We start from the raw sequence: 25013 nt of genomic DNA, 5'->3' as shown, positions 1-25013 counted from the left end.
TGTACGTAGCTGGGGAAACCGAACTGGGTGAAGACACTGTGCAGGGCTCTGATGACTGTGTGGGAGATCATATTGGGGCACCGGATGGCAAAGGGGAAGCGGGAGAATTCGTCTATGACATTGAGGAAGTACACATTTCGATTGGTCGAGGGGAGTGGCCCTTTGAAATCGATGTTCAGGCGTTCAAAGGGCCGGAATGCCTTTACCAGGTGGGCCTTGCCTGGTCTATAGAAGTGCGGTTTGCACTCCCCGCAGATCGGGCAATCCCTGGTGATGGCTTTTATCTCCTCGGTGGAGAAAGGCAGAATTCGGGCTTTGACGTAGTGGGCGAGCCGGGTGACCCCCGGGTGGCAGAGGTCGTTGTGGATAGCCTTTAGGCAGTCGTCTTGCGCGCTGGCGAATGTGCCGTGGGGACAGGGCATCTGGGGGCTTGTTGAGCCTCCCCGGTCGATATATGATGTCATAATTATAGGTGGAGAATTCGATCCTCCACCTCAAGATTTTATCGTTCTTTATTTTGCCCCTTTGCGAGTGGTCGAACATGAAGGCAACCGTCTTTGGTCAGTGATGAAGGTAAACGTCCTACCTGCGAGGTAGTGCCTCCAGTGCCGCATGGCTTCCACAATGGCTTGAGCTTCTTTTTCGACTGAGGAGTGTTTAAGTTCCGAAGCGGAGAGGGTACGGGAAAAGAAGGCGACTGGTCTCCCTGCCTGATTCAGAGTGGCGGCGAGAGCGGCCTCTGAGGCGTCGCTCTCCACCTGAAAGGGGACGGATTCATCCACAACCAGCATGGTGGCTTTGGCGATGTCCTCCTTCATGCAGTTGAAGGCCTGGCGGGCCTCTGCTGACAGTGGGAAAAGTGTGGTCTTAAATAGTGGGCGGGCTTTGTCTGCATACTGGGGGACCCACTGGGCGTAATAAGAGAAGAATCCCAGGCACCTCTTGTGGGCCCTGGGACAATGAGGGAGAGGGAGTTGTAAGAGGGGGCATACGGTCCAGGTCGGGCCCCAGGACTCTGTTTTCCACGACATAGCCGAGGATGGCTAGTCTGGTAGTGCGGAAAATGCATTTCTCCTTATTGTAGGTGAGATTGAGTTTCTGGGCGGTTTGGAGAAATCGGTGGAGGTTGGCGTCGTGGTCCTGCTGATCATGGCCGCAGATGGTGACATTGTCCAAGTACGGAAATGTGGCCCGCAGCCCGTACTGGTCCACCATTCGGTCCATTGCTCGTTGGAACACCGAGACCCCATTTGTGACGCCAAAGGGGACCCGGTGGAAATGGAAGAGGCGGCCATCTGCCTCGAACACCGTGTAGTGGCGGTCCTCCGGGCGGATTGGGAGCTGGTGGTAAGCAGCCTTAGAACATAGAACATAGAACACTACAGCGCAGTACGGGCCCTTCAGCCCTCGATGTCGCGCCGACCCGTGAAACCATCTGAAGCCTATCTGACCTACACTATTCCATTTTCATCCATATGTCTATCCAGTGACCACTTAAATGCCCTTAAAGTTGGCGAGTCTACTACTGTTGCAGGCAGGGCGTTCCACACCCCTACTACTCTCTGAGTAAAGAAACTGCCTCTGACATCTGTTCTATATCTACCACCCCTCAATTTAAAGCTATGTCCCCTCGTGTTGATCATCACCATCCGAGGAAAAAGACTCTCACTGTCCACCCTATCTAACCCTTGGACTATCTTATATGTCTCTATTAATTCACCTCTCAGCCTTCTCCTCTCTAACAAAAACAACCTCAATTCCCTGAGCCTTTCCTCGTAAGACCTTCCCTCCATACCAGGCAACATCCTAGTAAATCTCCTCTGAACCCTTTCCAAAGCTTCCACATCCTTCCTATAATGTGGTGACCAGAACTGCAAGCAGTACTCCAGGTGCGGCCGCACCAGAGTTATGTACAGCTGCAGCATGACCTTGTGGCTCCGAAACTCAATCCCCCTGCTTATAAAAGCTAGCACATCATATGCCTTCTTAACAGCCCTATTAACCTGGGTGGCAACTTTCAGGGATTTATGTACCTGGATGCCGAGATCTCTCTGTTCATCTACACTACCAAGAATCTTGCCATTAGCCCAGTACTCTGCATTCCTGTTACTCCTTCCAAAGTGAACCACCTCACACTTTTCCGCATTAAACTCCATCTGCCACCTCTCAGCCCAGCTCTGCAGCTTATCTATGTCCCTCTGTATCCTATAACATCCTTCAGCACTATCCACAACTCCACCGACCTTCGTGTCATCTGCAAATTTACTAACCCATCCTTCTACACCCTCTTCCAGGTCATTTATAAAAATGACAAACAGCAGTGGCCCCAAAACAGATCCTTGCGGTACACCACTAGTAACTGAACTCCAGGATGAACATTTGCCATCAACCACCACCCTCTGTCTTCTTTCAGCTAGCCAATTACTGATCCAAACCGCTAAATCACCTTCAATTCCATACTTCCTTATTTTCTGCAATAGCCTACCGTGGGGAACCTTATCAAACGCCTTACTGAAATCCATATACACCACATCAACAGCTTTACCCTGATCCACCTGTTTGGTCACCTTCTCAAAAAACTCAATAAGGTTTGTGAGGCATGACCTACCCTTCACAAAACCGTGTTGACTATCGCTAATCAACTTGTTCTTCTCAAGATGATTATAAACCCTATCTCTTATAACCTTTTCCAACATTTTACCTACAACCGAAGTAAGGCTCACAGGTCTATAATTACCAGGGTTGTCTCTACTCCCCTTCTTGAACAAGGGGACAACATTTGCTATCCTCCAGTCTTCCGGCACTATTCCTGTCGACAAAGACGACGTAAAGATCAAGGTCAAAGGCTCTGCAATCTCCTCCCTGGCTTCCCAGAGAATCCTAGGATAAATCCCATCTGACCCAGGGGACTTATCTATTTTGACACTTTCCAAAATTGCTAATACCTCCTCCTTTTGAACCTGATTCCATCTAGCCTGGTCGACTGAACCTGAGTGTTCTCCTCGACAACATTGTCTTTCTCCAGTGTAAACACTGACGAAAAATATCCATTTAACGCTTCCCCTATCTCCTCTGATTCCACACACAACTTTCCACTACTATCCTTGATTGGCCCTAATCTTACTCTAGTCATTCTTTTACATAAGAACATAAGAAGATTGGAAATTAGCAAACGTGACGCCACTGTTTAAAAAAGGAGGTAGGCAGAAAGCAGGAAATTATAGGCCAGTGAGTTTAACTTCGGTAATAGGGAAGATGCTGGAATCTATCATCAAGGAAGAAATTGCGAGGCATCTGGATAGAAATTGTCCCATTGGGCAGACGCAGCATGGGTTCGTAAAAGGCAGGTCATGCCTAACTAATTTAGTGGAATTTTTTGAGGACATTACCAGTGCAGTAGATAACGGGGAGCCGATGGATGTGGTATATCTGGATTTCCAGAAAGCCTTTGACAAGGTGCCACACAAAAGGTTGCTGCATAAGATAAAGATGCATGGCATTAAGGGTAAAGTAGTAGCATGGATAGAGGATTGATTAATTAATAGAAAGCAAAGAGTTGGGATAAATGGGTGTTTCTCTGGTTGGCAATCAGTAGCTAGTGGTGTCCCTCAGGGATCCGTGTTGGGCCCACAATTGTTCACAATTTACATAGATGATTTGGAGTTGGGGACCAAGGGCAATGTGTCCAAGTTTGCAGATGACACTAAGATGAGTGGTAAAGCGAAAAGTGCAGAGGATACTGGAAGTCTGCAGAGGGATTTGGATAGGTTAAGTGAATGGGCTCGGGTCTGGCAGATGGAATACAATGTTGACAAATGTGAGGTTATCCATTTTGGTAGGAATAACAGCAAACGGGATTATTATTTAAACGATAAAATATTAAAGCATGCCGCTGTTCAGAGAGACTTGGGTGTGCTAGTGCATGAGTCACAGAAGGTTGGTTTACAAGTGCAACAGGTGATTAAGAAGGCAAATGGAATTTTGTCCTTCATTGCTAGAGGGATGGAGTTTAAGACTAGGGAGGTTATGTTGCAATTGTATAAGGTGTTAGTGCGGCCACACCTGGAGTATTGTGTTCAGTTTTGGTCTCCTTACTTGAGAAAGGACGTACTGGCGCTGGAGGGTGTGCAGAGGAGATTCACTAGGTTAATCCCAGAGCTGAAGGGGTTGGATTATGAGGAGAGGTTGAGTAGACTGGGACTGTACTCGTTGGAATTTAGAAGGATGAGGGGGGATCTTATAGAAACATTTAAAATTATGAAGGGAATAGATAGGATAGATGCGGGCAGGTTGTTTCCACTGGCGGGTGACAGCAGAACTAGGGGGCATAGCCTCAAAATAAGGGGAAGTAGATTTAGGACTGAGTTTAGGAGGAACTTCTTCACCCAAGGGTTGTGAATCTATGGAATTCCTTGCCCAGTGAAGCAGTTGAGGCTCCTTCATTACATGTTTTTAAGGTAAAGATAGATAGTTTTTTGAAGAATAAAGGGATTAAGGGTTATGGTGTTCGGGCCGGAAAGTGGAGCTGAGTCCACAAAAGATCAGCCATGATCTAATTGAATGGCGGAGCAGGCTCGAGGGGCCAGATGGCCTACTCCTGCTCCTAGTTCTTATGTTCTTATGTCTCATCCTAACATAAGCCTTCTTCTTCCTCTTGACAAATGCTTCAACTTCCTTCGTAAACCACGGTTCCCTTGCTCGACAACTTCCTCCCTGCCTGACAGGTACATACTTATCAAGGACACGCAGTAGCTGTTCCTTGAAAAAGCTCCACATTTCGATTGTACCCATCCCCTGCAGTTTCCTTCCCCATCCTATACATCCTAAATCTTGCCGAATAGCATCATAATTGCCTTTCCCCCAGCTATAATTCTTGCCTTGCGGTATATACCTATCCCTGCCCATTGCTAAAGTAAACATAACCGAGTTGTGATCACTATCACCAAAGTGCTCACCTACATCTAAATCTAACACCTGGCCGGGTTCATTACCCAGTACCAAATCCAATGTGGCCTCGCCCCTTGTTGGCCTGTCTACATACTGTGTCAGAAAACCCTCCTGCACACACTGCACAAAAACTGACCCATCTATAGTACTCGAACTATAGTATTTCCAGTCAATATTTGGAAAGTTAAAGTCCCCCATAACAACTACCCTGTTACTCTCGCTCCTGTCGAGAATCATCTTTGCAATCCTTTCCTCTACATCTCTGGAACTATTCGGAGGTCTATAGACAACTCCCAACAGGGTGACCTCTCCTCTACTGTTCCTAACCTCGGCCCATACTACCTCAGTAGACAAGTCCTCAAGCGTCCTTTCTACCGCCGTAATACTTTCCTTGATTAACAATGCCACACACCCCCCCCCCCCCTCTTTTACCATCTTCTCTGTTCTTACAGAAACATCTAAATCCTGGAACCTGCAACAACCATTCCTGTCCCTGCTCTACCCATGACTCCGAAATCGCCACAACATCGAGATCCCAGGTACCAACCCATGCTGCAAGCTCACCCACCTTATTCCGGATGCTCCTGGCGTTGAAGTAGACACACTTCAAACCAGCGTCCTGCTTGCCGGTGTCCTCTTTCGAACTTTTAACCCTATCCCTGACCTCACTACTCTCAACATCCTGTACACTGGGACTACAATTTAAGTTCCCATCCCCCTGCTGAATTAGTTTAAACCCCCCCGAAGAGCACTAGCAAATCTCCCCCCCAGGATATTGGTACCCCTCTGGTTCAGGTGAAGACCATCCTGTTTGTAGAGGTCCCACCTACCCCAGAATGAGCCCCAATTATCCAGGAAACCAAAACCCTCCCTCCTGCACCATCCCTGTAGCCACGTGTTCAACTCCTCTCTCTCCTTATTTCTCACTTCGCTAGCACGTGGCATGGGTAACAACCCAGAGATAACAACTCTGTTTGTTCTAGCTCTCAGCTTCCACCCTAGCTCCCTGAATTTCTGTCTCAAATCCCCATCTCTCTTCCTACCTATGTCGTTGGTACCTATGTGGACCACGACTTGGGGCTGCTCCCCCTCCCCCTTAAGGATCCCAAAAACACGATCAGAGACATCACGAACCCTGGCACCTGGGAGGCAACACACCAACTGTGAGTCTCTTTCGTTCCCACAGAACCTCCTGTCTGTTCCTCTAACTATGGAGTCCCCAATGACAAATGCTCTGTTCCTCTTCTCCCTTCCCTTCTGAGCAACAGGGACAGACTCTGTGCCAGAGACCTGTGCCCTATTGCTTACCCCTGGTAAGTCGTCCCCCGCAACAGTATCCAAAACGGTATACTTGTTATAGAGGGGAACGACCACAGGAGATCCCTGCACTGCCTGCCGGTTTCCTCTCCCTCCCCTGACGGTAACCCATCTACCTTCTTCTTTTACCTGAGGTGTGACTACCTCCCTATAACTCCTCTCAATAACCTCCTCCGCCTCCCGAATGATCCGAAGTTCATCCAGCTCCAGCTCCAGGACCCTAACGCGGCTCTCGAGGAGCTGGAGTTGGGTGCACTTCCCGCAGATGTAGTCAGCAGGGACACTAGAGGTGACCCTTTCCTCCCACATTCTGCAGGAGGAACATTCAACTGCCCTAGCCTCCATTCCCACAGAACTAACTTCCCAACTACTGAAAAATAAAAATAAAAAACTTGTTAGTTTAGCAATCCAACAGACAGAACTTTTTTTTTTTTTGGTTAGAGGAGGAGGATGGGTGGGAGACACTACATAAGTAGTGTTTCGGGTAAAGCCACCGTGGTGGATCCACCATGGAGAATATGCGGTACTGGGCGATCTGGTTGACCATGTCTACAATTCTGGGACGGGGGAACGCATCGAGGTGCGTGAACCGGTTAATGGTCTGGCTGTAATCAACCACCATCCGGAACTTTTCCCCGGTCTTGACGACCACCACCTGAGCTCTCCAGGCCTCTATGACTCCCTCACGTTGGAGCCGCTGACTTCGGCTCTGATGAATACTCTGTCCTGCAGGCTGTACCGCCTGCCGCGGGTGGCCACTGGTTTACAGTTAGCCGTTAGGTTAGAGAAGAGTGGAGGGGGATCGATTTTTAGAGTCGCTAAGCTGCATATCGTGAGAGGAGGTAGGGGTCCGCCGAAGCTGAGTGTGAGGCTCTTGATGTTGCATTGGAAATCGAGCCCGAGTGAGACTGGGGCGCAGAGGTCGGGGAGTACGTACAGCTGGAAATTAGAGTAGCTGGCTCCCTGAATCATTAGGGTCGTGACGGTGCGCCCTTGTATTTGGACCGAGTGCGAGCCCAAGTCGAGGGAGATAGTTTGCCGTGCAGGGAAGATAGGAAGCGAACAGCGTTTTACCAGGTCAGGATGTACAAAGCTCTCGGTGCTCCCGGAGTCGAAGAGGCATGGTGTCTTGTATCCGTTGATTTGAATGGACATCATCGAGCTCTGGAGGTGATTCGGACGCAACTGGTCCAACGTGACTGCATTGAGTTGCGGGTAGTCGGTGGCTCGATCAGCAGTGCTGGAGTGGCCCCGTGATGACTGTCCGCTGAGGTTGTAGTTGTCAAGGTGAACATCGGGTGATGGCCAAGATGGCGGCCCCCGTTGATTGCACGTGGCTGGTGATGAAGAAGATGGTGTCCAAGATGGCCAGCCCCGTGGATCGCAGCGAGGAAGATGGCGTCTTCATGACTCACACATGGCCGGCCGCGTGGGGGAGGATTGCCATGATGGCGGCTCCCATGAGTCACACATGTCGGGCGGAGGCGGAATCGGCAGCCACGCTGCAACGTTGCGGGGCCTGCGGGCCTGCGAATTGGGGGTGCGATTGTTCTGGACTGCAGGGGAGTTAGAGGGTTTCGATTTCGCCAGGCATACTCTGGCATAATGTCCTTTTCGACCACAGCTGCTGCAGGTCGCATTGCGGGCCTGGCAGTGCTGCTGTGGGTGTTGGGGTTGGCCACAAAAATGGCACGCGGCGCTCCATAGTGAGTGGGTGGCCGCGCGGCGCAGGCCTGGGGCAGTCGCTGGTCGGGGGTCCACGATGGGGTCGCTTGGTCCGTGGGGAATGAGTTTAGACTTCGGTACGCGACCTCGATAGTAGTGTCGCGTACCGAAGCTAGCTCTACCGTGTCCTCCAAGTTCTGGGCCCCTTTCTCGAGTAGTCGCTGCTGCACATAGTTAGGCCAGAGCCCCGCAACGTACACATCATGGACAGCGAGTTCCATATGCTGGGAGGCCGTTACAGACTGAAAGTTGCAGTCCCGAGCAAGGGCTTTTAAGTCGCGCAGGAAGTCCTCTCGCGACGCTGCGGGGTGTTGGCGGCAGGTAGTGAAAATGTGCCGCGTGTACAATCGTTCGAGCATAGCGAGGGCCTCAGTATAGGAGTCAGTACAATTGAGTTGTGTAGAGATGCGATGGCTCACCCGTGCGTGCAGTAGGCTGAGTTTCTGCTCCTCTGTAGTCTCGGAGGTGGTCGATGCAGCCAGGTAGGCCTTGAAACACCGAAGCCAGTGTAGAAAAATTTCCTTCGCCTCTGCAGCCTGCGGGTCGAGTTCTCGTCGATCAGGTTTGAGGGCTGATTGACTTCCGGTGTGCACCATGGAGTGAGTGGTCACACACATGGCAGCTCCTGCTAAGATCACAGAAAAGGGCTATTTTATAAGCAATATGGTGTGGAATTTTTATGAAAAAGTATAGGTGAAATGTTGGAGGAGTATTTTCCCCCAAAAATGATATGTTTCTTGGTTTCCAGTTCCGCTGAAACAGTGTACGATTTGGCTGGGGCTGCAGCAGAGAGACAAAGCCTATTCAGCAGGCAGGTGGGGGAAGAGCTGTGTTAGAAGCTTCAAGCTGAACTGAGGGCCCTTATGAAAGCTGGATTCTAGCAGCAAAGGGAACAACTGGAAAAGATCTCACCAAGGGCTCTTTTAAGGGCCCGCAACGGCGCTGATTTGATTTTTCCCCAGGTGGGAACGTAGCCTCAGCGCTTGGCGGCCGGAGGATGGGCTGGACTAGAAGTGGAGCGACCAGAAAATCAACTTTGCAGCAGAAGAAGGTGCGAGGCAAAAAGGACAAGATGGCGGCGGGCGGGGAACCGGCAGTGTGGCAGCAGTGGGCGAGGGAGCAGCAGGAGCTGCTGCTGCGCTCCTTCCAGGAACTAAAAGCTGAGATCCTGGAGCCGTTGAGGGCATCGCTGGACAGGCTCGGGGCTACTCAGACGGCTCAGGCTGCGGAGACTCGGGAGCTGCAGCAATAGGCTTCGGAGAACGAGGACGAACTCCTTGGCCTGGCGGTGAAGGTGGAGTCGCACAAGGCGCTTCACAAGAAATGGTTGGCAAGGATAGAGGAGATGGAGAACCGCTCCCGCCGGAAGAATCTGCGGATTTTGGGCCTCCCGGAGGGGCTGGAAGGTTCGGATTTGGGGGCATACGTGGTCCTGATGCTGAACTCGCTGATGGGCGCGGGGTCGTTCGGGGACCCCTGGAGCTGGAGAGTGCCCATCGGGTGCGGCTGCGGGAGCCCGGGCCGAACATGCCACTCAGGGTGGTGCTGGTCCGATTTCAACGCTTGGTCGACCGTGAGTGTGTGCTTCGTTGGGCGAAGAGGGAGAGGAGTAGTGAGTGGGAGAATACGGAGATCATGGTTAACCAGGACTGGAGTGCGGAGGTGGCGAAGAGAAGGGCTGGGTTTAACAGGGCGAAGGCAGTGCTCCACAAGAAGGGGGTCAAGTTTGGCCTGTTACAGCCGGCACGCCTGTGGGTCACTTATAAAGACCGCCAACTGTATTTTGACTCCCCGGAGGAGGCCTGGACTTTTGTCCAGGCAGAGAAGCTGGACTTGAACTGAGGACTGGGGCTGGGGAACGTTTAACGCAGCCCGGAGGCTTTGTCCTCCTTGATATCCATTCGCTCTTTTTGGTTATATTGGACGATGTTTTTTTTTTTTGCTCTCTTGCCTTTTCTTTTCTGCTTTTCTGGACTGTTATCTGTTTACTTGGGTGTTTTATCATACCATGTTGGGATTTTTATTATTTCACTGGTTACGGGTTTGGGTGGGGTTCGCGGCCCTGTTGGGTCATGTGCCAGTCTTCCCGTGTTTTGGGTCAGGGCGGGGCTTGGGATGGGGGCGTGGGCCTCTCTCCTGCGCTGGAGAAGCAGGGAGCGGGGTCGGCATTGGGTGAATGGTTGGGGGACACTGGTGAGTGTAATTGGGGTGGCGGGAGCAGCCGGGGTCAGCAGGAGTCGGCTGACTTACGGAAGTACAATGACCGGAGTTACGCAGCTAGGGGGGGCCCTAGCTTGGGGGGGGGGGATGGGGAGAGTTTGGGGGGGGGGGGGGGGAAGAGGGGGGTACCGGGTTGCTGCTGGAATGGCCAAGAAGGAGCTGGAGCGTGCAGAGGGGATCAGGATGGCGGTCTGTCGCTGTGGGGAACGGGCTGAGCGGGGGGCGCGGGCACGTGGCGGACTACGGAAGGGTGATGGCTAGTCGACGAGGGAGGGGGGCAGGTGGCCCTCCAATCCGGCTGATCACCTGGAATGTGAGGGGACTGAATGGGCCGGTCAAACGGTCCCGAGTGTTCGCGCACCTGAGGGGGCTGAAGGCGGACGTGGCTATGCTTCAGGAGACGCACCTGAAGGTGGCGGATCAGGTCAGGTTGAGGAAGGGGTGGGTGGGCCAAGTGTTTCATTCGGGGCTGGATGCAAAAAACAGGGGGGTGGCGATCCTGGTGGGGAAGAGGGTGTCGTTTGAGGCGTCGAGTGTGGTGGCTGACAGCGGCTGGAGGTACGTGATGGTGAGCGGCAAGCTGCAAGGGGAGCGGGTGGTGCTCCCAATGGATAAGCCCCGAATTGGGATGATGCGGGTTTCATGCGGCGCATGCTGGGCCGGATTCCAGATCTGGAGGTGGGGGGCCTGATAATGGGGGGGATTTCAACACGGTGCTGGATCCTCCACTGGATCGATCCAGTTCCAGAACGGGTCGGAGGCCTGCTGAGGGGGTTTATGGACCAGATGGGAGGGGTGGATCCTTGAAGGTTCGCGAGGCCAAGGGCCAGGGAATTTTCATACTTCTCCCATGTGCATAAGGCCTACTCCCAGATCGACTTCTTTGTTTTGAGTAGAGCGCTGATTGCGGGGGTAGTAGCCGCTGAGTACTCTCCGATAGCCATTTCTGACCACGCCCCGCATTGGGTGGACCTCGAGCTGGGGGAGAAGAGGGACCAGCGCCCGTTCTGGCGCTTGGAGGTGGGGCTGCTGGCGGACGAGGATGTGAGGGGGCTGGTTTGAGGATGCATCGAGAGGTACCTGGAGGCCAACGATAATGGGGAGGTACGAGTGGGGATGGTCTGGGAGGCGCTGAAGGCGGTGGTTCGGGGGGAGTTGATCTCCATTCGGGCCGAAAGGGAGAGAGTTGAGCAGAGAGAAAGGGACAGATTGGTGGGGGAGATGGTGAGGGTGGACAGGAGGTACGCGGAGGCCCCGGAGGAGGGATTGCTGAGGGAGCGGCGCAGCCTTCATACTGAGTTCGACTTGTTGACCACCAGAAAGGCGGAGGCTCAATGGAGAAAGGCTCAGGGTGCGGTGTACGAGTATGGGGAGAAAGCGAGTAGGATGCTGGCACACCAGCTCCGTAAGCGGGATGCGGCTAGGGAGATTGGTGGAGTTAAGGACCTGGGAGGAAATGTGGTACGGAGTGGGGTAGACATTAATGGGGTCTTCAGGGACTTTTATGAGACTATATCGGTCCGAACCTCCGGCGGAGAAGTGGGGATGAGGCGCTTTTTGGACCGGCTGAGATTCCCGAGGGTGGAGGAGGGACGGGTGGAGGGGCTGGGGGCGCCAGTTCAGCATGAGGAGCTGGTAAAGGGATAGGGAACATGCAGTCGGGGAAGGCGCAAGGCCGGATGGGTTCCAGGTTGAATTTTACAAGGCGTATGCAGACCTGCTGGACCCCTGTTGGTTAGGACCTTCAACGAGGCGAGGGAGGGGGGGGGGGGCTTTGCCCCTGACGATGTCTCGGGCGCTGATCTCCTTGATCCTTAAGCGAGACAAGGATCCCCTGCAGTGTGGGTCATACAGGCCGATCTCACTCCTGAATGTGGACGCCAAGCTGTTGGCAAAGATCTTAGCCACGAGGATAGAAGATTGTGAGCCGCAGGTTATCCACGAGGATCAAATGGGGTTTGTGAAGGGGAGGCAGCTGAACACTAATATATGGAGGCTCTTGAACGTTATTATGATGCCGGCGGTGGAAAGGGAGGCGGAGATAGTGGTGGCGCTAGATGCGGAGAAGGCCTTTGATGGGGTCGAGTGGGAGTACTTGTGGGAGGTGCTGGAAAGGTTCGGGTTTGGGGAGGGGTTTGTCAGTTGGGTGAGGCTGTTGTTTGAGGCCCCGATGGCGAGTGTGGCCACGAATAAGAGGAGGTCGGAGTATTTTCGACTATACCGAGGGACGAGGCAGGGGTGTCCCGTGTCCCCCCTAGTTTTTGCGCTGGCAATTGAACCCCTGGCTATGGCGCTGAGGGAGTCGGGGGATTGGAGGGGGCTGGTCCGGGGTGGGGAGGAGCACCGAGTGACGCTCTATGCGGATGACCTATTGTTGTATGTGGCGGACCCAGTGGGGGGAATGCCGGTGGTGATGGGGATTCTCTGGGGATTTGGGGATTTCTCAGGATATAAGCTTAACTTTGAGAAAAGCGAGCTGTTTATTGTACACCCGGGGGACCAGGAGGGGGGAATTGGGAGGCTCCCACTGAAAAGGGTGGAGAGGAGCTTCAGGTACTTGGGGGTTCAGGTGGCCAGGAGCTGGGGGGCCTTGCATAAGCTAAACCTCACAAGGCTGGTGGAGCAAATGTAGGAGGAGTTTAAGAGGTGGGACATGCTGCTGCTGTCTTTGGCGGGTAGTGTGCAGTCAGTCAAGATGACGGTGCTCCCGAGGTTTCTCGGGACACAATACAATACAGTGTGAATTACATTCACCACATTGTATCCTTCTATGCCCCGTCTGTTCTTGTGCCTATCCAGATAAGTCTTCAAGGTCGCTAATGTATCTCCCTCAACCACCTCACTTGGCAGTGCATTCCAGGCCACCACCACTCTCTGTGCAAAATAGTTGCACCATACATCTCCACTGACCCCCTCACCTTGAACTTGTGCCCCCTTGCAATGATCATTTCCGCCCTGAGAAAAAGCCTCCAATTTTCACCCTATCTATATCCCTAATAATTTTATAAACTTCTATCAGGTCACCCCTCAGCCTCCGTCTCTCTAGGGAGAACAGTCCCAGTTTATTCAATCTCTCCTCATAGCTAATACCCTCCATACCAGGCAACATCCTGGTAAACATTTTCTGTACTCTCTCCAAAGCCTCCACATCCTTCTGCTAGTGCGGTGACCAGAATTAGACACAATATTCGAAACGTGGCCTAACCAACGTTCTATATAACTGTAACATAATTTTCATTTTTCCTTTAACAAACATTTTATTGAGGCATTTATGGTCTTATAACAAGAGATACAAATACAAATGTAAACATAATTCAATGCATAACACCCCCCAACCAACAACCATACCCCGTCAACATAGCTTGCACATACAATTCCAAAGTCCCTCCATCTCCTCTCGCTGAGCCCTCCTAAACTGAACGAAAGAAAACTAACTCCCCTTACCCCGCTTATTCCCTAACCCCCCCCCCCCCCCCCCCACTTATTGTATCTGCTAACAGTTTAGTTTTCCCCGATCAAGTCGATAAACGGCTGCCACCTCCAGACGAACCCTGACACTGATCCTCTCAGGGCGAACTTAATTTTATCAAGCCTGAGAAACCCGGCCGTGTCGCTAACCCTTAACCCCGATTTCGGGGGCTCCGAGTCCCTCCACGCTGATAAGATCTGTCTCTGGGCTACCAAGGAGGCAAAGGCCAAAACGTCAGCCTCTCACGCACCTGGACTCCCGGGTCTTCCGACACTCCAAATATCGACACCTCCGGACTCGGCGCCACCCTAGTTTTTAGCACAATGGACATGACATCGGCAAATCCTTGCCAGAATCTCCTCCGCCTCAGTCATGCCCAAAACATGTGGACATGATTTGCAGGCCCTCCTGCAAACCTCACACACCTGTCCTCTACCCCAAAAAACCTGCTCATCCGGGCCCCCTTCATGCATGCCTGGTAAACCACTTTGAATTGTATCAGGCTGAGCCTGGCACATGATGAGGACGTGTTGACTCTGCTCAAGAGCATCCTCCACAGACCCGCCTCTGACTCCTTTCCCATCTCATCTTCCCAATTGCACTTCACCTCCGCCTATCTGGGTTCCCTCCGACCACCAGTGGGCTTGTAGAGTACCGAACAGACAAGAACGGCAGCAGTGCCGTGACCAGCGCTCCTTAACTTCTGCCCCTGCATAATGCCACCTCTACCCACTCCATACTGACCCCTCCCCCACCACCCACTTCCTGGTCATAGCTACATTTGCCGGCCAGTAGTAATTCCTAAAGTTTGGCTGGGCCAACCCTCCCCCTCTCAGCTCCACTCCAACAGCACTTTCCTTACTCATGGTGTTTTACCCGCCCACACAAATCCAGAGATCACCACATTAACCCACTTAAAAATGGCTTTTGGTCTAAAAATAGGAAGACACTGCAAAATAAACAAAAAACTCAGGGGAACCGTCATCTTTACCGTCTGTACCCTGCCCGCCAGTGCCAGCGGGAGCATATCCCACCTCCGAACGTCCTCCTGCATATGCTCAACTAACCAGGCCAGGTTTAATTTATGCAACTGCTCCCATCCCCGTGCCACCTGGATTTCCAAGTTTCAAAAACTCCCTCCAACCACTTGAAACAGGAACTCCCCCAGCTTCTTCTCCTGCCCCCTCGCCTGGATCACAAAAACCTCATTTTTTCCCTTATTCAACTTATACACCAAGAAATGGCCAAATTCCCCTAAGAACCACATAAAGTCTCCAAATCCTCCTTGCGGATCAGAAATATACAGGAGTAGGTCGTTACATATAACGAGACCCTGTGCTCCCCCCCGCACCCCCCCAAGACAAACTACAGTGGGGAGAATGGACATCCCTGCCTCGTCCCCGGCTCAGTCTGAAACAGGGGCTGATTTAGCTCATTGGGCTAAGTCGCTGGCTTTTAAAGCAGACCAAGCAGGCCAGCAGCACGGTTCGATTCCCGTATCAGCCTCCCCGGACAGGTGCCGGAATGTGGCGATTAGGGGCTTTTCACAGTAACTTCATTGAGGCCTACTCGTGACAATAAGCGATTTTCATTTTTCATTTTCATTTCAAATATTCCGAGCTCACCTGGTTTGTCCGCACACTCGCCACCGGCGCCTGATACAGCAATCTACAAAACCTTGCCCAAACCGCCCCAGGACCTCCCACAAATACTTCCACTCCACCCTGTTGAAAGCCTTCTCCGCCCCCATACCGACCACGACCTCCACCTCCCTCCCTTCGGTGGGTATCATGATGACGTTCAAGAGCCTTCTAACGTTAGTCGTTAACAAATCAATTTGTTGACAAATCAATAAGATTGAAGCCTGTGACATTGTTGGGGAAGAACACCCCACTCCCTAAATGCCCTCACCAGCAGCGGACACAGCACCCCAGAAACCTTCTTATAAAATTTCACTGGGTATCCGTCCAGTCTCTGGGCCTTGCCCAACTGCATGGCCTCCAATCCCTCTACTACTTCCACAATCCCGATCGATACTCCCAGCCCTTCCACCAACCCTTCCTCCACCTTCGGAAACTCCAAACACTGCAAGAATTGCCTCATCCCCTCCAACCCAGCTGGGGGCTCCAACTCATATAGCCGACTGTAAAACTCCTTGAACACCCCGTTCACCCCCGCTGGGTCCAAAATCGTGTTCCCTCCTCTATCCTTCACTCTTCCTATCTCCCTGGCTGCCTCCCTTTTCCTGAACTGGTGAACTATAACATAACCTTCAAACTTTTATACTCAATACCCCACCCTATGAAGGCAAGCATGCCATATGCTTTCTTTACCACCATTTCCACCTGTGCTGCTACTTTTAAGGACCTGTGGACCTGCAGGCCCAGATCTCTCTGTCTCTCTATGCTCCTGATGGTTCTGCCATTTATTTTATAGCTACCACCTGAATTGGATCTACCAAAATGCATCACCTCACATTTATCTGGGTTATATTCCATCTGCCATTTCTTTGCCCAATTTTGCAGCCTATCTATATCCCGTTGTATTCTCCGACAATCTTCATCACTATCCACAACTCCTGCAATCTTAGTATCATCCTCAAACTTGCTAATCAGTCCCACTACGTGTTCTTCCAAGTCATTTATATATATTTCAAAGAGCAGAGGTCCTAGTACTATCCCTGTAGAACACCACTAGTTACATACCTCCATTCGGAAAAACATCCTTTGGATTTGTATTTTGTTCATTGTCACGTGTGCCAAGGTACAGTAAAAAGTATTTTTCTGCGAACAGCTCAACAGATCATTAAGTACATGAAAAAAGAAAATAAAACAAAATACATAATAGGGCAAAACAAGGGATACAATGTAACTACATAACACCGGCATTGGGTGAAGCGTACAGGGGTGTACTGTTAATGAGGTCAGTCCATAAGAGGGTCCTTTAGGAGTCTGGTAACAGCAGGGAAGAAGCTGTTTTTGAGTCTGTTCGTGCGTGTTCTCAGACTTTTGTATCTCCTGCCGACGGAAGAAGTTGGAAGAGTGAGGAAGCCGGGTGGAAGAGGTCTTTGATTTCCCAAGCAGCAGGACGTGTAGATGGAGTCCATGGATGAAAGGCACGTTCGTGTGATGGACTGGGCTGTGTTCACGACTCTCTGAAGTTTCTTGCGGTCTTGGGCCGAGCAGTTGCCATACCAGGCTCTGATGCAGCCAGATAGGATGCTTTCTATGGTGCATCTGTAAAAGTTGGTAAGAGTTAATATGAACATGCTGAATTTTCTTAGTTTCCTGAGGAGGTATAGACACTGTTGTGCTTTCTTGGCGGTAGGTCCTTCCACTGTTACCCTCTGTCTTCTTTTCTTTCCTTCTCTGCCGTCGTTTTGCCTGACAGTTGGAACTCAAAGTCTGGTGCAGTTTGATGGACAGGTTGTTTTCATTCTGAAAATTGGTAGCAAGCTCCTCTCAGTCATTAATATCAGTCATTAATATCAATGCTGCCAAGCGTCAAGGAGAGCTTCAGAGTGGCTTTGAAGCATTTTCGTTGACCTTTCTGGAACTCTGGCCATTTTAGTTGGAAAAATAGAACCTGCTGGGGGAGATGCTTTATTGTCACCCAAGAAGATTGATTTTCAAAATCAAAGTTGATTTTGCAGGAGTTTTGTCTGGATGCTTGAAGAGTTGGCTTCAAGAAGGATACTAGCATTTGTTCATGGTTCTTCCATTAAATCCACAGGATACAGTGGAAGCAATGCTGTTGGAATTTATCTAACATGATTAGTGCCTCTGATGCACAGGACAGGTCTCGCTGCAATACAGCAGCATAGTGACAGTAACTGCTCAGATTCTTGTTGTCAACCACTTGCTGCCACTTCACCAATCAATTTGTAATTGTACAAAATTCAAGCATGGAAGAAGAAAATAACATCAGTGGTACAGGCGCCGGATTGCGGCGACTAGGGGCTTTTCACAGTAGCTTCATTTGAAGCCTACTTGCGACACTAAGCAATTTTCATTCATTCATTCAAATTAGTGTGTTTGTAATGACACTGAAAGGCATGGTGTACGTGCTCAGTGGTGAAGAAAGTAATGGGGGTCAGGGAATTGTTGAAAGTTAGGAGGGAGAGAGGTGAAAGAATGCTGCCATTGCATTGTGGAGAGAAAGGAATTAATAAAAATCAGACCTTAATCTTGCTATGCTAGTGAGGTCATTGTAGCACTTGGATTGGATTTGATTGGATTTGATTTATTGTCACGTGTACCGACGAACAGTGAAAAGTATTGTTCTGTGTAGAGCCCAGACAGATCATTCCATACATGAAAAAACATGGAACACACATAAAGTCCTGAAAGACGGGCTTGTTAGGTGAATTGGACGTTCTGAATTCTCCCTCAGTGTACCCGAACAGACACCGGATTATGACGATTAGGGGAGTTTCACAGTAACTTCATTGCACTATTAAAATAAGCCTACTTATGACACTAATATAGATTATTATTATTAACTGAGTCTGACTATCAGGATTCCTGCCACAACAAGCTACATAAAATCCAGTCCCTGCACTCAGATCTCACTGCTGCAAATAGATGAGCTAAACACTTTCAGATTATACTTATTAGAATTGCTATCCCACTGATGCACTATCAATTACGATGAGACGAGAGTAGAGATTAATCGAGGCTTTATTAAGCAGCGATGTGTTGCCTCCTGCAGCTGCTACGAGAAATGTTAGCAGCTCGGTGTGCACACACATTTATACTCTGCCTACTGGGCGGAACCAGCACACAGGGATCTACCCCCGTACCTGTAGTACAGGAGCCTTACCGTATTACCTCTAATACACGTATTATACAAACAGTGGTGATTACCACACCCACGAAATAGTGCAAATGCAGATTCATGGCAGAAGAATGGTGATGTGTGGAACTCACATGTCTGTAATTGCTAACTCTCAGGACAGGTCTCTGAACTTGTCCCTCAGATTGTGAACCAGGATATTCAAGGATATGAAACCAAGCTATTCAGGTGAACAGAAATGAATCAAAAAAGAAAGTTTTACTAGAACCACCTGGTGTGATGTTAACCCTCATGTTGATTGTAAGAGAAAGCTTCTTCACATTTCTTTCCTTCAAAAATATTTTTATTCTCCTCCTTTTTCACATTTTCTCCCAAATTTACACCCAACGATAAACAATAATCAGTAACAAATGCAATGTCAATCCCCATATCAATAACAACGATCCCGTCCTCCAACCAAACCCCCAAACATTAGCCCGCATGTTAACATAAACAAATGACAAAAAGGAATCAGGAAGCACCCATAGTCACCATTAACACAGACAGTTCCCCTCCCCCCAACCCTCCCAACTGCCCGCCAGCTAATGTTAAATGCAATCCAATTCTCGAAAGCGCAGATTGAATAACGTCCATGCATTGTAGAATCCCTCCATCCTTCCCCTCAGTTCAAGTTTGACCTTCTCAAGAGTCAAGAATTCCAGCAGGTCCTCCCTCCCCACCAGGGCACAGGGTGGAGAAGTTGATCTCCGCACTAACAGGATCCGCCTTCAGGCGATCAACAAGGTGAAGGCTACAACATCTGTCTCCGCACCTGTTTCCAACCCTGGCTGGTCTGACACCCCGATATGGTCTCCCGAGGGATGGAATCAGTTTCACATACTCCACTTAGGAGATTACCCTAAAAAACTCCTTCCATTAATCGTACAGCTTTAGACACGACCAAAACATATGAACGCAGTTTGCGGGGCCTCCCCACGCGACGTTCACACACATCTTCTTACCCCTCAAAGAGCTGGCTCATCCTCGCCCTTGTGTGCTCTATATACCACCTTGAGCTGTATCAGCCCCAACCTCGCACATGAGGTGGAGCCGTTCACCCTCCGGAGCACCTCACAGCAGAACCCCTCCTCCATACCCTCTCCAACTCTTCCTCCCACTTGGCTTTGATCCCTTCCAGCGGCATCTTCGCCTCTTCCAAAATAGCCTGTAAACTGCCGATACTAACCCCTTCTCCAGTCCCCCTGTCGTCAGCACCTCCTCCACCAATGTGGAAGCCGCCTCCACTGGGAAGCTCTGTGGGTGCGATTCTCCAAAATGGAGGCTAAGTGTGTGCTCTGTCATGAACGCCGTCGCGTTTCACGACGGCGCGAAACAGGCGCGGTATCAACTGCTTCTGGCCCCCACAGGGGGTCAGCACGGCGCTAGAGCAGTTCAGGCCACTCCAGCCACCCTTCCTGGTGCCAAATGGGCACCGCGCCAACCCACACATGCGCAGTTGAGCCGCACCAACCCGCGCATGCCCGGGGGGTCTTCTACAGCGCGCCGGCCCCTACACAACATGGCGTGGGGGTTCGGGGGCCTACCGTGCAAACAAGTAGACCCGGGGGGCCCCGATAGCGGGCCAGACCCCATCAGAGGCTCCCCCGGGGACGGAGCCCCCCTCCTCCCCCCACAGGCCGCCCCCTGACACTTGGAATACTTTCCTCTCGACCGTGGGACTAGGCAGGGATGCCCTATGTCCCTCCTTTGTTTACACTCGCGATTGAGCCATTGGACATCACATTAAGAAGTTTGGGGGTATGCAGAGCATGATCTGATATTGAAATTGCTGAGTACTCCGACCCTTAAAACCCAACCAGCAGCGCCTTCCCCTCCATGAAAAAGTCGATCCGCGAGTACACCTTATGGGCCGCTGTGAAAATCAAGTACTCCCGCTCCCTTGGGTACAGAAACCTCCAAGGGTCCACCCCTCTCATTTCCACCATTAGCCCAGCCAACGCACTCGCTACGCCCTGACGGGACCAGCGAGCGCGGCTGTGACCTGTCCAATCTTAACTCCTGCACGAAGTTCAAGTCCCCCCCACCCCACTATCAATTCATGTGTGTCCAAGTCGGGGATGGCCCTGAGAATGTGAAGCAAGGGTTAATAGCTAGAACCATCTAGAATTAATGGGACACATTAGTGGAAATTTACTAAGAAGGGAGTTATTATTGAATTCGTGAGCCAATTCATGACTGTAAGCCAAATAGCCTTGAGAAACAAGGAAGATGGCTGGATGACGGAATATGAAATGTAAGAGCCATTGATAAACCATTGCTGGACACCTGGGGCGAAATTCTCCCCCCCCCCCCCACGACGGGTGGGAGAATAGGGGGAGGGCCTTCCCGACTTTTTTGACGCCCTCCCGCTATTCTCCCACCCCCCCCCCCCGCCGAAATCCCGACAAGAATCGCTGCCGCCGTTTTTTTACGGCCGGCAGCGATTCTCAGCTGTTAGAAGGGCCGAAGTCCCAGCCCTTTACGACCTTTTTACGAACGGCAAACACACCTGGTCCTGCCGTTCGTAAAAACGTCGTGACAAACTCGCAAAAAATAACCATGGCACCGATTGGCACGGCAGTACCACGGCCGTGCCAAGGGTGCCATGGGCCCGCGATCGGTGCCCACCGATCGCGGGCAGCGGGCCCGATGCCCGCGCACTATTTGTCCTTCCGCCGCCCCGCAGTATCAATACGCGGGGCGGCTGAGGGGCAACCCGGCCCGCGCATACGCGGGTTTCGCGCAAAAACGCGATGACGTCACCCGCGCATGCGCGGGTGGAGTCTTCCCACCTGCGCATGCGCGGCTGACGTCATATGACGCGTCAGCCGGCGCTAACTCCGGCAAGCGGGCTTAACGATTTTCGTTAAGCCCGACTTGTCGGAGCCTCCGACGTCGGGCTGCTAGCCCCGACGGGGGACCAGAATCGGTCCCCCGTCGGGAAGGGGCGCGCTGCCGTAAAACCCGCCCGGGTTTTACGGCAGTTTTACGATTTCTCCCGTTTTGGGAGAATTTCGCCCCTGGTGTTTTGCTAAAATTGCTATACGCTCCTGTGCCAATAGATAACCTCAATGTCTGTAAAATTATGTATTGAAAATATGACAATAACAAATTAATCATGTACTAAACATTTGGTAAAAACAAGCTGTAATCTGTACTGGAGGCAAGCTCATGTGAATGTAAGGGACAGCCCCTTAAAAAACCATATAAAGATAGGATGCTTTGGGCAAAACTTTGGCACACTCAGAGGTGTTTCTTTGGAATACCTAGAGGGCTGCCCAATAAAGAATATTCTAAGTACGAGCGTGTTCGCGACTGTTTCTTCCGGACTGATAGATAAGTGAATTAAAGAGACGTTCACAGCCCTACACACTTTCTTCGCGAATCCCACATCGTCCCAATTGGGACCATATGCACTTACCAGGGCCACTAGCCTCCTCTGTCACAATCACAGACCTACCCCTCTGATCTGCAACCACCTTCTCCATCTGGAACCGTACCCTTTTACTGACCATAACCATTATCCCTCGAGCCCTTCCGTCAAATCCAGAGTGAAACACCTGACTAACCCAGCCCTTTTTCAGCTTCGCTTGATCCTTCAGCTTCAGGTGAGCCTCCTACAGCATTGCTACATCGGCGTTCAAACTTTTAAGATGCACAAGCACCCTTGACCTCTTGACTGGGCCTCCCAACCCCCTCACGTTTCACGTGACTATCCTAACTGGGGGCCTCTCACCACACCTCCTCCTTCTTATCCACCATCATCATACCACCTGGCCCTGCCCCATGTCCCTTTCCATTATTAACATCAAACCCCCTCCCAGAATCCCCCCCTACACTTCCTCTCAAAAAAATCTCACCCAGTATCGATCCTCTCCCCCCAACTTGCTCACCCCGTAGGCCCACAGGAACCTGCTAAACAGGCTCTAATGTCCACAGCCCTCCTCTCACCTCACCTTCGTTCACTAGCCGACTTAGTTAGCTAGCACGAGTGGTACCCGCACCACCCCCCAAAGGCATACTGTCCCTTCCCACCCAGTCCCAGAAGAAAAAGAAAAACAATCTAACCCATACAATTCAATAAAAGAACATGTAACCGTTGCACCAAAAAAAGGAACAAAATGGCAATCAAACCAAACAAAAATTTAAACTCTACAACAATGTGAAGTCAAGTAAGTTACAATGCAGGTCAGTGAAAAGAAAGTTATAACATTTATACATTTTCCAGCTCCCCAATCACAGTCCACAATCTCTCTTCCAGCTCAATTCCTCACTTCTGTCCCAAGCCTTTTGCCTTCATGAACACCTCAGCCGCCTCCACCGTTTCAAAATAAAAATCTTTGGCATTGTACGTCACCCTCAGCTTTGCCGGGTATACCATGGTAAATCGCACCTCCTTGTTGTACAGTGCTGCCTTCACTCAGCTGAACGCCGTTCATCTCTTCGCCAACTCCACCGTCAAGTCCTGTTGAATCCGAACTCTAGCACCATTCCACTGCACCTCCCGCTTCTGCTTCGCCCAGCTTAACACCTTCTCCTTCATGTGGTATTTATAGAAGCAGATAATTAATGCTCTCAGCGGCTCATTTACTTTGGGTTTCGGCCTTCACAACCGATGAGCTCAGTCCAGTTCATACCGGGAGGGGCCTTCACCCTCCCTCATCAACTCCGCCAGCATCTCAGCGAAGTACTTTGTTGGCCTTGAGCCCTCTGCCGCTTCGGGCAAGCCCACAATTCTCAGATTGTGAGCGGTTCTCCAAGACCTCGAGCTTTGCTCGGAGTCGTCTGTTGACCTCCACCACCCTGCGCAGCTCTTCCTGCATCGAGGTGAGCTGCGACACGGCCTCCTCCACTTCCTTCATCTTTTCACCTTGTTCTCTCACCTCAGCCGATGTCTTTGCCACATCACTGGGGCAATTGCCTCCTCCACCAATGATCTCAGTGCGACCACCATCTCCTTCCTCAATGCCTCCATGTGCCTCGCAAACTGTTTCTCCAGCTCCACAGCCATCACCTCAGTCACCTTTTCCACTGTAAGTAGTGCGGCCCCACCATGCAGTCCGGCATCTGCCATCTTGTCAGTGCTTTTACTGGCCCTCTCATTCGGTGGCTACCGTGCGTTTCCTCCCTTCTTCAAAGCTATTTTTGGCATCCCTTAACCAGTTAGTATTTTTCTCCTTTTTTCTTCAGTCTTGAAATAAGTAAATAATAAAATAAAAAAATAAATAAATAGAAATAAATAATAAAAAAACATTTTTAATTAAAAAAAATTTCAAAAATCAAAATTCAATCAATCTCTTCCCCTTGGAACGGACTTCAAACAATCCATACATTCATTTTCAGCAGGGGCCAACTGATGTGCGCTGCTCACCCTCTACATTTGAGCTGGATTCGGGCCTCGCCTCTGGTCAAACCCCTCCTCTGCCGCTCACTTCGGGCTCGATGCCCCGGCTCCTCCGGCTACGGGGCTCGCCACCGGCTCCAAACCGGCCCGACCCGGTGCCCGTCCCTCAGGCCCCAAAGTCCAAAGCAATCCCGATCGGAGAAACAACAGGGAAAACAACGCACAAAGCCGAAATGTCCCGGACCGGCGGGAGTCCCTTCTCAACGCACCCTCATTACATTTCTAAAGAAAAATTAGATCCACCGGGCAGGATTTTCACAAAGAAATTACAAAATGTTATTGTTGGCAAGAAAATTGGCATGATTCCCGCTGGCGCAATCCAGATGGCAAATTTCAGGCAACTAAGACTCAAAGCCTCTGATTCATCCACCCCGGGATCACCTGAGCACTTCAATAAAGGTGCGCTGCGTTTAAATGGTTACAATTGCTCTCATTCAAGACAAGACAATGGCAGCGAGAAAACCAACTCTTTAATTTACAGATTTACTGTTTGCTGGATGCTGTGGAAGGGAGTTGGGCTACAATATTTCCTCGGGCTGGCAGGAAGAACTCCAGCAAGGTGGCCGATCCCACCTGGGAGATGGTGACAGCGCGGATGAGTTCCAGAAGCCTGACTATGAGGACGGGTGTGCAATGCAGAAAAAAGATGAATGACCTACTCTAGCCAGGTTAGGTGCTCCCTGTCTCCTCTTTGCACTCCACCATTCCATCACCCGCCAGAATGTCACCTTGATCCTACCTCCCGCTGCCTCGCAGGGTCCCAGCACCCAACCTCCTACTGGCATCCTCAAATCCCACTCCTGCCATTCCTCATCAGAACCCCTTCCTGCTTAGGCACAGTGCACACACATGCCAGGTGTCATCGACTTCTGTTCTGACCTGCCGGATGTCCAGCTCATACTATCCCCATATATGTTCCTGCAGGAGAAGCTCGTCAGAGAGAGAAAACGAGCTGTGTGAAGTCTCAGTTGAGAATCCTCATTCAACAGGGCTTGGAAGGCAGTAGCTCGCCTCCACCTCTAGGGCGCGATGAAACAGCATTGTTGCACCCGACTTGGTGACACGTTGAGGCGGTTAAATCTCGCAAAATATATCATG

The 25013-nt window shown here is 51.0% G+C and overlaps 1 protein-coding gene across 1 annotated transcript in view; it reads right to left on the bottom strand.

Moving 5' to 3' along the window:
* LOC119953068 (transcriptional regulator ATRX homolog) overlaps nucleotides 1-24010 on the bottom strand; it is a 608924-nt gene extending 584914 nt beyond the window's left edge. The window contains exon 1 of the mRNA XM_038776923.1: nucleotides 23883-24010. The gene's annotated coding sequence lies outside the window, so the exon portion shown is untranslated. The remainder of the gene's footprint in view (nucleotides 1-23882) is intronic.
* Nucleotides 24011-25013: the final 1003 nt, after the last annotated feature.

The sequence above is a fragment of the Scyliorhinus canicula genome, chromosome 1, assembly GCF_902713615.1.
Source record: "Scyliorhinus canicula chromosome 1, sScyCan1.1, whole genome shotgun sequence".
Classification (NCBI taxonomy): Eukaryota; Metazoa; Chordata; class Chondrichthyes; order Carcharhiniformes; family Scyliorhinidae; genus Scyliorhinus; species Scyliorhinus canicula.
This window is presented reverse-complemented; position numbering and strand designations above follow the sequence as displayed.